A 14425-nucleotide genomic window follows, 5' to 3' on the forward strand; every position below is an offset into this window, starting at 1 on the left:
GCCTGGCCCATCTGGGACCCCAATAGGGAGAAATTTTTAAATCCTCACTAGTCCTACCGATGGATCAGATGTTGCAGAGCTGCCTTACGCCAGAAACCAGATATTTGCCATCCACTAGGGTTGAAAACAACCCTCTACCATTTAAATGGCAGCTCATAGTAACTCTCTTTGATTGATGCATGCTCAGCCTTAGAATCTAACAACTTTGGAAGATAAACTGTAAACATAAGCCTTCTACATTCACTTGCCACACCAAGAATAAAAAAAATAAAATAAAACAGCAGACTGGGGGATGGCTCTGAGGAACAGAACTAAGATTGTCTCATTATCTTCCTACTTCACTTGCTATGGCCGACTCCATCTGTCATCCTTTTTCATGCTTTGGGTCAGAGAAGAAATTGATCTGATAAGTAAACGCATACACCAGTGTTAAGGATTTGAGAAGTTAGTCCCCCCTGAACTCTTTATATTTTGAGTGGACAAGTCCATCACAATGGCGGAATTTCAAAGATGAAAGCAGAAGATAGGGAAGGGATCCCCTCACTCACTCCCCATGAACAGCAGCCCACCTACGAGATGAACTGTGAGAACATGCAGTGTCACATAGGCAAAAACAAAACCTAAGATTTTTTGTCTCTGAACAACCCTGAACAAATCATTCGCAAATTTAGGAACGTTGCAACCTCGAGCTGACAGCAAAAGTGTAGCATGCATTCTTCTTTTCGTTCTCTGTTTTGTCCTATGTTGCTAAAATAGCACACCTGTCAAAGCAGCCAGGTACGATGGGGTTCAGCACAACTAAAACGGCATTAAAAAGGAACAGATAAATTATAAGGTAGTAGTACAACTCGCACATCCAGTCCCTCATTATCATCTCACAAGCAAGCTGACAGCCGAGCCAGCCCACGACTGCAGTGTTGATGAAAAATACTGACATCTTCACTCTAGTGCTACACGGGTACTAAACCTGATTTTAGCAAATTCAAAATTTCACACTGAGCTTGAAGTGTAAAGAAAGAGGAATTGTGATGGCTCTCTTCTCTCTCACCAGACCCACAAGAGAGGAAAGGGTGAAAAACACAAGGGGAAAGCAAGAGAACTTGCAGGGCACCAATAGAGAAAAACAAAGGAAGACTGGGCCCTCTAATACAAATATAATCCCATTAGAAGCAGAATTATCTGATTGTTCATTGTCTGTCTCCTGCACTAGAACATAGGGTCCATGATGGCAGGATTCTGTGTGCCTTGGTCACCACTGTATCTTCAGTGTCTGAAACATATTAGATGCTCAATGTATTTGTTTTAGAGAGTGAAATCAGTGCTCTCAAGAAAATAAGAGGAAAAAATACACACACACACAAATTTGATCCTACATGCCTCTGGTCCACCTTTTTTTTTGTTTTTTTTTGCCCACTTTTAAAATAGGAAGATGAATTGGATGGACTAATCCAGCAATTATGAGAGTCTGATTACACTCCATATTTTGCTACTAAATCACTTCCTCTCTCTGAGCCTCATTTTCTCCATCTGTTATATGGTGTTGAACCAGATGACCCCTAAGGCTACTTCCAACTTTAACATGCTGGGCTTTAAACAAAAGCCAAGCATTCTTTAGAGAGACCCAGAGGAGATGGACTGAACTCATTTAAGTGCAAGAAGCAAGAGTTGTTTCCTCAGGTCTCACACAACAGAGAAAACATTTTCATTCTTGTTGTTTTTAAATAAACTAAGAAATAAAAATCATGAGGAAAAGGAAGAGAACTTCACAGTTTAAGCAAACTACTGCCTTTTAGAATATAAATGCCATTTAAATCAAATATAAAAGCATTGACAAACTGTCAGCCAAGGTCAAAAGTATCTTCTTATCTACACGTGCCACCTCCTGAAGTCTCTGAGAGGTGACAGTATTTTGTGTGTGGATGCCCTGTCTGAGGTGTTAATTGTCTTCATTTCAAATGCCCTAGGCTATTCTCAAACTCAGTTAGATTAAAAGGATGATGGCAAGGGTGGTTAGTTTTATAGAGTGGATCTCACATTTCAAAATCTTTTTCTCTAACCTTTCAAAACTAACTTTGTTCTTCAACTAGCTCATCTATAGGTGTGAATTCTCCTGTGACAGTGTTATAATATTGTCACCTGTGGTGAGTTTACACATTCTCTCTTACTGAAATTCACTTCCTTTACAAAAATGAGACAAGAAAAAAATAAAAGTGTTTTTTTTTAAGAAGATCACCTTCGTATGATAATACGTTGGTTTATCTATGAAGTTAATTTTCCTAATACCCTTTTGTAAGTCAAGAGTCAGAAACAGTGTTGTGTGTGCTCATTTAAGCCTCTAAAAAATGTTTATTCTTTCAACCAACATTTATGAGCATCTACTGTATGATGGGGGCTTCCCAGTGGTAAAGAATCCACCTGCCAAGGCAGGAGACACAGGAGATTCGAGTTCGATCCCTGGGTTGGGAAGATCCCCTGGAGGAGGAAACGGCAACCCGCTCCAGTATTCTTGCCTGGAGAATTCCATGGACAGAGGAACCTGGCAGGCTACAGTCCATGGGGTCGGAAAGAGTTGAACACAACTGGGCAACCGAGCGTGAGCACTGTATGACGGTCACTGCGGTAGGTACTTGGGTCAGAGAGAGAAAAAGCATAAACCTGAACTCACGTAGCTCATAGTCCAGTGAAGACAGACAAGTAAACAATTAAAATGCACTCAATAAGAGCTGTCATAGAGGGAGGGATGGGGCCCTAGGGGCACACTAGTGGGACATCTAACTCGGTTTATATTCTAAGTCTGCACAACCTGCTTGGGACAGCCAAGTCTTTATCTTCTGTCTGCTACATGTAGTTCCTCTTACTTGTCCAAAGCTTACCTTCTTCTTGCCTCAGAAGGTAATCCCTAATTCTAGCTGAAACTCTGCCTGCTTCTGAGGTTTTAAATATTTGTTAACCAAATACTACATTCCAGGCACTCCTGCTAAGCACTTTGCATAAATTATCTCATTTATTTATATCAACAACCCTCTGAAGCAAATATTATTATTATCCCTGTTTTACCGATGAGGAAACCAAAACTCAAGAGACCTGGGTAGCCTGCTTAAGGGTTCACAACTGGTCAGTGTCAGGCCCTGGATTTGAACACAGGTTGCTGACTTCAGAGCCTGTGCATCTCCCCATATCCTCCTCTGCCTCCCAATGTTAATTCTGAGGTCACTGCACCAGATTGGTCAGGCTTCAGTTTCCTATCTAGCAACTGTAATTTTGACTTCTAGAATATTCTTCTCACACTTCTCAACTGTCAAATGTTCCTAAGCCCTGACTCATAGCATGTCTATGTCTATCTATATATGTCTTATGAGGTCAGATACACTGTTCTATCCTGAGCCTCATTGGGCAGTAGGCCATGGAAGGTTCCTACAGAGTCAAGGTCTATTCGCCCAGGCTTCAAGGTCTGGGATCTGGATCACCAGCTTATTCATGTAAAATAATAGATCCCTGAGTCATTTGTTTTTTAAGTGGTGCAGGCATCTTGTACACTGGACAGACCTGGATATACTGGTAAAGTCTTATTGCCCAAGTCTTTTTCTAGATCAAATGAAGGCCATGCCTAGCCAGTTTTTACTTATCTTTCCCTGTGAAGATAAAGTTAAATGACATATGTGATTTGTCTAGAAACTAAGAGACACTCAAAGTTTCTTTTTCCTACTAGTCTTTGCACTCCTAGAAAACAAGAATGATGTCTTATTCCTCTTTACACACCCAGATCCTAACATGGCATTTGCACGTAGTTAGCTCCCTTGCTTTCCCCTTCCTCTTTCCCTTTGTTGAAAGAACCCTCTGCAAAGTGTACTTCTTATTTGTCTCGAGGAGTATATCATTTCTGACGTTGACTTCTTTCACATTCATTGTTTACCAACGACAATCCTGTGGTCTGCCTCATTTGGGTTTTTGAAAACAATTCTTCACATCCCACAACTCAGCACCTGACAGACATATAAATCATCGTGGAGCTCTTTGATGTTCTCATCAAACCCCTTGTCTCTGGACCGTGACTGAATCTTCTTTCTACTTCCCTTCATCCTCGGTGGGGGCACTCAGAATATGATATAAATACAAAAAAAAAATAGCACTTCTTTGTAGGGGAGGCTCTAGCTTTCCTTATAAAAATCTATTCTCTTTCTTGGAAGTTCAAAATTAAGTTCCACAACTAACACTTAAACTAAAAGATTAAAGTCCAAGAGACTACTTGCCAGTCCAGGTTTGATGCACGATACTGGATGCTTGGGGCTAGTGCACTGGGACGACCCAGAGGGATGGTATGGGGAGGGAGGAGGGAGGAGGGTTCAGGATGGGGAACACATGTATACCTGTGGCGGATTCATTTTGATATTTGGCAAAACTAATACAATTATGTAAAGTTTAAAAATAAAATAAAATGTTAAAAAAAAAGGGAAAAAAAGAAAAATAAATAAATAAAAAATTAAAAAAAAAAAAAAACCGTTTGTCTTTATTTATTTATTTCTTTTTGGCTGTGCTGGCTCTGTGTTGTGGCCCTAGGGCTTTCTCTAATTATGGAGCAAGCACTCTAAAGCCTGCAGGGACTCAGTAGTTGCAGCGCGCGGGCCTCTCTAGTTGCAGTGCACAGGCTTAGTTGCCCCACGGCATGTGGGATCTTAGTTCCCTGACCAAGAATGGAACCCATGGCCACTGCACTGGAAAGTGGTTTCTCAACCACTGGACTACAAGTGGGGACAGGCAAGTCCCCACAGAGACTACTTTGTCATACAATTTTTTTTTTTTTGGCCTGAGCACTTTTTACAAAATCTCTGATGCTTTGAAAAACATAGATGACCACTTTGATCTATACACTACAAACACCAAAATTTGGCAATGAAATGGACTATATAAATGTTTCCCTAAGCAGCTCAGTAAATACAAGTGAAATATATCCCAGCAAGAAAAATAGCTAATGGTGGATTTCTAAATGCATTTTGTGGTTACAGATACAATATTGGCATTATTTTTCTTTTCCTTCTCAGTAATAAATATTTCATGAAAAAATGTTAGAAACATCAATCAGTGGGGAGTCCAATAGTATGAGTCTTTTACAAAGCAGGTCATATGTGTTCTGCAGTTTCAAAACTGTCTACACAATATCAGGGACTGTAGTGGTAAAGGCATGAAATTTTCAACATTTGCTCATTCTTTTCTTTCCTGGAACCAATATGGCTTATTGAAGTGATCAAAGTAAATATATATCAAACAAAAAAATCTTTAAGTGAGATTAAATATCCTAAAACTTTTACTTACAGACAAAACCATCAGAGAGCTCTTTGTCATCCTTTTCTAAACACTGGAGTATGGTTTAACTCTGCCTACCAAAAAAGTAATCACAAGTTTCTGCCTTGTGTGCAATTATTTTTGTAATGTAGTTCAGAATGAAGAATAAAACATGAAATAGTAGGTATAAACATAAAAACAAAAAGTTGCAGAATGTCACAAGTGAAACTGTAATATTACATATTATTTAGAAGTAAAACAAAGTCAACTTTTCTAGCAACTGTTTAGTCAAATGAGGGCATAATGTGAAACTATCTGACTATCGTGGAAGCTTTGCAAACTAAAATTGTCCATACTGAACTTAGACTACTCTAAAATATTTTAGCACTCACTGGTATTTAACATGTATTAAAACTACCAGCTTCCTATACAACTTTCTCCTAACTTGTGCTCCCAAAGTTCATAGAAGTTTAAGTAATGATGGATTTTGGGGTATTGTCGGTATTACAAAGAGCCTAGTAAAATGATCCATTTGCCTGTGATTAGGCTGCATGTCATAATAATAATAATAATAATACTCATTGAATCCTCTCAGAAATCCTAAACTTAAATGGCAAGTAAGTGCTCTTAGTTGGAATTATATCAACTTGTGTGAGGAAACTTTATACAGACTTTCTTAATTTTGACTGAGAAAATAATTATTTGTTAAATAACAGTGTTTGATACACAGAATCCTTTGAAAACCAACATCTACAGGCCAGAAAATATGTTTCAACAATTGAAAAAAAAGGCTGATAACTGGTGTTTGGTGTATATTTATTTCTTTAAACAGAACAGGAGACCGCTGAGGGCAATAATGATTGCCTCTGCAGAATCTAACACTGTGCTCGGTGCATAGGTAGCCTTCTTTCCATGAATGCTGTTTGCTTTATCTATAAAGTGGTAAAGAGCTAGAGACTCCTGTTGGCATTTCTTATTATCTAAAAATTGATGTAAGGGCCTTCCCTGGTGGTCCAGTGGTTAAGAATCCACCTTCCAATGGAGGGTCTCAGGTTCAGTCTCTGGTCAGGGAACTAAGATCCCACATGCTGTGGGGCAGCTAAGCCCATGAGCCACTAGAGAAGTCCCCGCATGGTGTGATAGAAAGCCTGTGCACTGCAAGAAAGACCAAGTGCAGCCAAAATTTTTAAGAATAGTAATAAAGTAAACTTGACCCTAAGGAGGCTATGATGCTTTCCTACAATGGCTTTAAGCCCCAGAGAAGTTGGGCTAGATGGGCCAGGATCTGACCTACAGGGGGGATTCTGAGGTCCATTGGCTAAAGTGTTTCCAGCAGCAAACCAAACAGGGTTTACCAAATAGATCCCCTGGGGATATTGCTACCAGTGCAGCAGCACTTCCTATACCTGTTTCATCACGGTCTTGAACACTTGGCTGAAGTACTGAAGAACAAACATAGCCGATGAAAAACTCTGTTCTACGGCAACCTCAGAAGGTCGCAGGCCAGGGTGGTTCAATATGCTAAAGTTTATGTGAAGCTTAGCGCCCTCACTCTGTCACATACTAGAAGTGATGTAACCATTCAGGAGTGCTGTACACAATGCCGGCACCACATAATTAAAGTCTGCTATTATTTGGTGTTGAGACTTTACAAAGCTTGTGATAAAGAAATTATGTCTTTCTCTCCCATTCCATCATAGATTTGGTATGCCAATTTTAAAAACATTGATTCCATTACCCGGTTTGCAACATGTCTGGAGATTTGAAGTCTCCATAACTTATTGGACTGTTAGAGCTGGCACCTTACCCACTTAAAACAAAAACTAATTCAGACCAACTTTAGATAAGCTGTTGGCTTCTCTGATAGCTCAGTTGGTAAAGAATCCACCTGCAATGCAGGAGACCCTGGTTCGATTCCTGGGTCGGGAAGATCCCCTAGAGAAGGGATAGGCTACCCACTCCAGTATTCTTGGGCTTCCCTGGTAGCTCAGCTGGTAAAGAACCCACCTGCAATGTGGGAGACCTGGGTTCGATCCCTGGGTTGGGAAGATCCTCTGGAGAAGGGAAAGGCTTCCCACTCCAGTATTCTGGCCTGGAGAATTCCATGGACTATACAGTCCATGGGGTCACAAAGAACCAGACATGACTGAGCGACTTTCACTTTCACTTTAGATAAGAAAGATGGACTCTATCTTAATAGTATTTTTTTTCTTGGCCACGCCACATGGCATGTGGGATCTTAGTTCCCCGAGCAGGGATCAAACCCGCACTCCATACAGTGAAAGCTGGGAATCTTAACTACTGGACCACCAGGGAAGTCCCTATCTTAATATTGAACTAGGCTTAATCACCTTTCATAAGGCCAGTCTGTTGAATCAAATACAAGTCATTCCCACTGCCTAAATTACTGCCCCTCTTTTTTTTTTTTTTTTTTGCAGTCCTGAAATAATTAGTGTTCCTACTTACTGGCGGCCTGCTGCTGCTGCTACTGCTGCTAAGTCAATTCAGTCGTGTCCAACTCTGTGCAACCCCATAGACGGCAGCCCACCAGGCTCCCCCATCCCTGGGATTCTCCAGGCAAGAACACTGGAGTGGGTTGCCATTTCCTTCTCCAACGCATGAAAGTGAAAAGTGAAAGTGAAGTCGCTCAGTTGTATCCGACTTCCAGCGACCCCATGGACTGCAGCCCACCAGGCTCCTCCATCCATGGGATTTTCCAGGCAAGAGTACTGGAGTGGGGTGCCATTGCCTTCTCCGACTGGCAGCCTAGATGGTCATATATCCGAAAGCCTGAGAGATTCTAAAAGAGCAGCTCCTGACCACCAGATTGCCACTATGTCTCAAAGCCTCTCCATTAGTCATTTCATTGGGCTTAGACATTGATAATCCATGTTAACTTACAAATATATTACTTAATAAGGGTAAAAGGTTAAGGCAGTGTGTTACAATGGTGAGAGCATAGATGTTAGAATCAGTAAAATATCATTTTGAAGCCAGGCTTCACCAATTCCCAAATTTCAGTATTGAGTTACTACATCTGTAAAATGGGGATGATAATATTCACTTGGAAGAACTAATATACAGTCACCAAAAGGGTAACGTGCTTATAGTGCCTAGCACATAGTAAGCACTCAATGTTAACTGTTAAGATCATTAATAATCCCATATATTCATTACTACAGCATCCAGGGCAGAACCTTAAGGGCAGGGAAAAGGAACAGCCACTCACTGGGGCTCAGAGAAGTTCAGTAACTTGTTTAAGTTCACAAAGCCAGTGAATAGCAGAGCAAGTATCTGAACTCAGGTCTCTCTAATTCCAAAGCCCAGGTTCTTGCCTCAAAAACCTCCTGCCTTTTCCTGTGTGTACCCAACCCAGAAGAAAGTAGTGATTTGACAGCCTCAATAATTCTGGTTGCTTTGGGAAAATTCAGCCCTGAAAGACAGTTATATTAACTACATAAAAGCTATGCACAGGGTGAGTGATTTCATGCAAACCTAAATGTATACCAATGAATAGCAGAGTCCATTTGAAACCATAAATGCAGCAAATGTAGTGAGACCTAAAATGATCTGCTGGTACACCAAAATGGATTATGCTGGAAAATTCCAAAATCTCCTCTTCCCAGAATTCCAGGGTGTTATCAGCATACACAAGTGTATCACAAAACCAGCCTCCAACCCAGAAAGCTTAGCTTTATGTTGATGTCCCTGACGGTCCCCTTCCTCCCCAGCACCCTCCCGAATAACCAAGGCCTCCCAGTAATCAGGACCCTGGGAGCGAGGACGCTGGCGGGGCAGCTTCATGTCTGTTCTCTGCCCCATGTGTCTCTACACCAAGCAGGGAGCCAGACTCCACCCCTTTTGCCTCTGGAAACATTTGCCACATTAGCCAACTGGCTAAGCCTGGCTCTTCTCCAGAATCCTGAGCACCTTGACGGGACTGTGCATAGGAGGGAGGGGAGAGTGCCCTGCAGGGCAGAAATTTCTGCTCAAGGCACTTCTGGGAGACAGGGCCTCAGGGAAATGGCTTCTTGGTGCAGATAGGGAGGCTGGACACATCCCAGCCTAGGCAGAAGCCCCCTCCTCACCTCACCTCACCTCTCCTCTCATGCCCCACGGGCCCAGGACTAGAAGAGAAGCGCACCTTCAAGGACACAGACAGTGAGGGGAGTAGGCACAATCACAATGGACTGAAGACCCCACGGAAGTCCCTCCCCCCAGTTCTTGAGTAACTCACAGGAAGAGGAGGGGCCCTTCCATAGTGAATGAGATGGAATTCTCTAGTCACCTCAGTGGGATGGAGGGAAGAGGCAGATTTAAAACACCACTTCTGAGCAAACCTGCCCCTCAGTACACACAGCACAGAAGACACAGCAGGTTAAGTGAACACTCTATTACTAGTTAGAAGCAGAAAACCTCATTCAAAGGCTGATCCTGGTGAGCTGGAATCTCCTGGGGAAACTCGAGGACACCTCTTGTTCAGACTGGAGGCTGATCTGACTTCCAGCCCCTGGGCTCCACCCTGGCTCCCCCTGGCCTGCAGCAGGTGCCTCAGGGGAGCAGAGCGCCTGCAGAGAACACACAAAGTGGAAGAGAAGGGCCCAAGGGCATTCTCAAGAGTACTTGTCCCAGTCCAGTTCTACTTTTAATCCAATTAGCCCTCCCAAGAGAAGCACCATCCACAGCACGATGTCTGTCCTTAGAACACATTTTGTTCTTCATCCACTGGCTGGAAAGGGACTTGGGATGGTGGCTGCCTGAAGCTGTGTTGCCAGCACTCCCCCAAGCACTTCTTTAAGGCAGTCACTCAGTGGTCTTTCAGGCAACCAGGGAATTAGCTGTCCCTCTCGAGGGAGGAAATCAGGAGAGTATCAGAAAAGTCCTGCCTGAACTTTCCTGCTCTTTGCCACTACTCATTTGTGACATCTGGGACCAACGAGATGAACAGTTGGGAAATCAAGTCCATCCACAAAAATCTCTTTGATCTTGCCCCTGGAGCTACAAAAATATCTGGATGCTATTTCAACTGGGTTTATGCAAAGGCCACATGACATAAGAGACAAAGAAATCACTCCGGATATAATTTGTATCCCAAAGTTGGCTCTCTCCTGTTATCTAACCAAACTCACCAAATCAGGTTATAAGGTATGCACCAGATATTAACATATAACTCTAGCTTCTAACACATATCAGAAAATAACCATTTGTTTAATGAATTAAATGAAATTCAACAAATTTGCTATCATCTATACAACTTAACACTTCATCCTTCAACTCTTTGAATTCCTTGACCCAACAGAAAAATTAAATCCTAACAAAATTCTTTTGCCCTCCTTCTCTCCAAAGTGCCAAAGCATCTCTTCTTCCCTGACTTTTCTCTCTTCTCAGATCCAGTCAGTGTGGGGTCTCATCGTGGTATGGGTCAGATAGAAATGAGGATTATGTCTTAGGCTCTTGGAAGATCTAATGGGATAGGTTCAGATTCTTCAGAAGAAGCAAATTCTGTAGGGCTCAGAGACATAAAAACAGACTTATGTAAAGTTTAAAAATAAAATAAAATTTTTAAAAAAATAAGAAGCAAACATGAGCTTTGCAGTAGTTAACAAATGAACAATAGAATTTTCAAGGAACAGCAGGGTTCCTAAAATTCAATATAGCTTATAACTAAAAATGCATGGTTGTTTCCAGCCAAAGACATGGCATTTTCTGGAAAACAAGATTATTAAGAAAAAAGAGGGACTTCCCTTGTGGTTCATTAGTTACGAATCCACCTGCCATTGCAGGGGACACAGGTTCCAGCCCTGGTCTAGGAAGATCCCACATTATGCAACTAAGCCCATGGACTACAACTACTGGGCCTGAGCGCTCTAGAGCCTGGACTCTGAAACAAGAGAAGCCACCATAATGAGAAGCCCACACACGCAAAGAAGAGTAGATCCCACTGGCTGCAACAAGATAGCCCGCGAGCAGCAACGAGGACCCAGCATGGCCAGCCATAAATTTAAAAAAAAAATTTTTAAAGAAAGAAAGAAAACAGAAAAGAGTGAAAAAAGAAAAATAAAAGTCTTGACTTCAGCTTCTCTGGGATGTCAACCAATCAGTATCAAACATGTAGAATTCAGCACCTGGGAACATAAATTCAATTAGGAGAAATTCCTTAGAGTATGATACTCAAAAGCCATCCATCTTTCTTCAAGTAAATGAAAACATATATATATATATATATATATATATATATATATGTGTGTGTGTGTGTGTGTGTGTATGTATGTATGTATGTGTGGGCTTCCCACATGGCACTAATGATAAAGAATCCACCTGCCAATGCAGGAGACATAAGAAACTTGGGTTCAATCCCTGGATCAGGAAGATCCTCTGGAGGAGGGCATGGTAGCCCACTCCAGTATTCTTGACCAGAGAATCCCATGTACAGAGGAGCCTGGCAGGCTACAGTCCATAGGGTCACAAAGAGTCGGACATGACTGAAGCCACTGAGCATGCACATTATTTACGTGTATATGTATACCCATGGGGGATTTCCCTGGTGGCTCAGAAGGTAAAGCGTCTACCTGCAATGCGGGAGACCTGGGATCGATTCCTGGGTCGGAAGATCCCCTGGAGAAGGAAATGGCAGTCCACTCCAGCACTCTTGCCTGGAAAATCCCATGGACGGAGGAGCCTGATAGGCTACAGTCCCTGGGGTCGCGAAGAGTCGGACACGACTGAGCGACTTCACTTTACTTCACTTCATTTTGTATACCCACAATGATAAAAAGTTGTTATTTAGGTAATGGGATAATGAATTACTTTAATTTTTATATCATAATTTTGGTTTCACATTTTCTGTAAAGTAAATGAGTACTTTCTTATCAAAAGAGTATGCGTTCTTAGGAAATTGGTTTTTCTTTGAAGTGTTTCCATTCTCACTTACCTTCCTCAAATCACTAAGTTTGTCCTGAGTCCGGGCCTCCACTCTCAACTGCCCTGCAGACTTTCCTGAATTTATAGCAGGACTTGCACCATGGAAATTTTATCACTTTACACCATGGGCACTTTCAATTCACTGAACTGCAACCTGAGGCAGACTTCTCCTTGTGGTACGATTCTGAGGCTTTTTTCCCTTTTGTTGTTTCTTTGGGTTTTCTCTCCCATCATGGCTCCAGCTGTCCCCCTGGGTAGTAGCCTGAGGCCTCTCTGGACCTCCTTCCTGGCTCTGGCTTCTGCTGACTTCCAGGTGGTCAGTCCCCTGGGGTCTCTCTGGATCTTCTTGCTTGTGACTTCTATTGTACTCCAGGGGGAGAATCCTCTGGAAACTCTCTAGATATCTCTCCTGATTCTGGTTTCTGCTGTCCCCCAGGGGCACAGTCCCCTGGGGTCTTCTGGAAACTTCTTCCTGGCTGTGGCTCCCACTGGTCCCCAGAGGGATCATCCCCTGGGGTCTCTCTGGACCTTCTTCTTGGCTGTGGCTCCAGCTATCCCCAAGGGGGACCATCTCCTGTGACCTTTCTCAACCTTCATCCTGGCTGTGGCTCCAGCTATCCCCAAGGGGGACCATCTCCTGTGACCTTTCTTGACCTTCATCCTGGCTGTGGCTCCCATTGGTCCCCTGAGGGATCATCCCCTGGGGTCTCTCTGGACCTTCTTCTTGGCTGTGGCTCCAGCTATCCCCAAAGGGAATCATCCCCTGGGGTCTCTCTGGACCTTCTTCTTAGCTGTGGCTCCAGCTATCCTCAAGGGGGACCATCTCCTGTAATCTCTCTTGACCTTCTTCCTGGCTGTGGCTCCCACTGGTCCCCAGAGGGATCATCCCCTGGGGTCTCTCTGGACCTTCTTCTTGGCTGTGGCTCCAGCTATCCCCAAAGGGAATCATCCCCTGGGGTCTCTCTGGACCTTCTTCTTGGCTGTGGTTCCAGCTATCCCCAAGGGGGACCATCTCCTGTGACCTCTCCTGACCTTCTTCCTGGTTAAGACTTCTGCGATCCCCTAAGGGGACTGTACCCTGCAGGACCTCAGGACCTTCTCCCTGGCTGTAGCTCTTCTCATTGCCCAGGGGGGCCATCTTCTCTTGCAAGCCTACTTCAACCAGTGGGCCAGGTAGATTGATTCCTTGAGAAGGCATCTGAAATGGGACTACTGCAGCTTCTGCTTCTGCTGGTGGTATAGGTGGAAAGAATGTCGATCCCATGGGTAATGGTGCATGGTATGGAAATGGATACAGCCTCGGCATTGGCATAGGGGGTTGCATAGCCTGGGACCAGGGACTCGGTGGTCCCGGCACATAAACAGCAGCTTTTGGGGCAGCATCTGTCTCGACATATGGGCAGCTCCCTCAAAATAAAGCCTGCCATGCACCCCCATAGCCACCTGCTGTTCCATGCTCATGGGCCATGCTACTGCCCCAAATTGCTTGGTTCGAGGCCCAGGCCCCATATCTTGGGCCAATGGGGGGACCTGGAGCAGCCGCCCACAAAGCATATCACACTCCTTCAGCACCTGCTGCAGTGAGGCCCAGGTGAAACGCAACTGTGCAACCATCTCCTCCCGCTCCTCACACACACGCTGCAGCTCAGAGGCCATGGCCCAGGAAGTCTCCTCTCACTTCTCTACCTGCTCCTGCAGCCACTGGATCTGACACTCCTGCCGCTCCTGCTGCCTCATGCCCACACATACACTCAAGACCAGCGTGCTCCAGGCACAGGCCCTCTTGATGGCGGGTGGCACCTGCAGATTAGCTATGACAACTCGCAGCCAATCCTCTACCTCATTCCAAGGTTGCAAGTGGAAGGCCATGTAGAAATCAGGGTCGCCTCTGTTCACAAGGACCTCACTGTTGATGAAATTGATTACATCGTTGTGACGAAAGCCACTCGTGTAGTACGCAAAGTTCACCGCCATGGCTGCCGAGGCCTAGTCAACCAACCACCTGAGGAACCAACACTGAGGAAGATGCTACTTCCCGGCAGCCGTGGCAGCTAAAAGCTGCAGCTGCTACCAAGTCCGCCCTTCACCTGCCGGGTCGGTCCTCCTTCAGTCCTAGCCCAGCCTTGGCCTTCCTCCCTCAGAGGCTCCTGCTTTCCACACAGAAAGTAAAGCAGGTTCCCTCACGACGCCAACCTCAGTTTGGCAGTTGACGGTGAGACACATC

At 44.0% G+C, this 14425-nt stretch overlaps 1 pseudogene; it reads right to left on the reverse strand.

Moving 5' to 3' along the window:
• Positions 1 to 12224: 12224 nt before the first annotated feature.
• On the reverse strand, positions 12225 to 14175 carry LOC147341478 (uncharacterized; annotated as a pseudogene).
• Positions 14176 to 14425: the final 250 nt, after the last annotated feature.

Source organism: Bos grunniens, chromosome X (assembly GCF_055505025.1).
Source record: "Bos grunniens cultivar Pamir isolate PY7600 chromosome X, Bosgru_T2T1.0, whole genome shotgun sequence".
Taxonomy (NCBI): domain Eukaryota; kingdom Metazoa; phylum Chordata; class Mammalia; order Artiodactyla; family Bovidae; genus Bos; species Bos grunniens.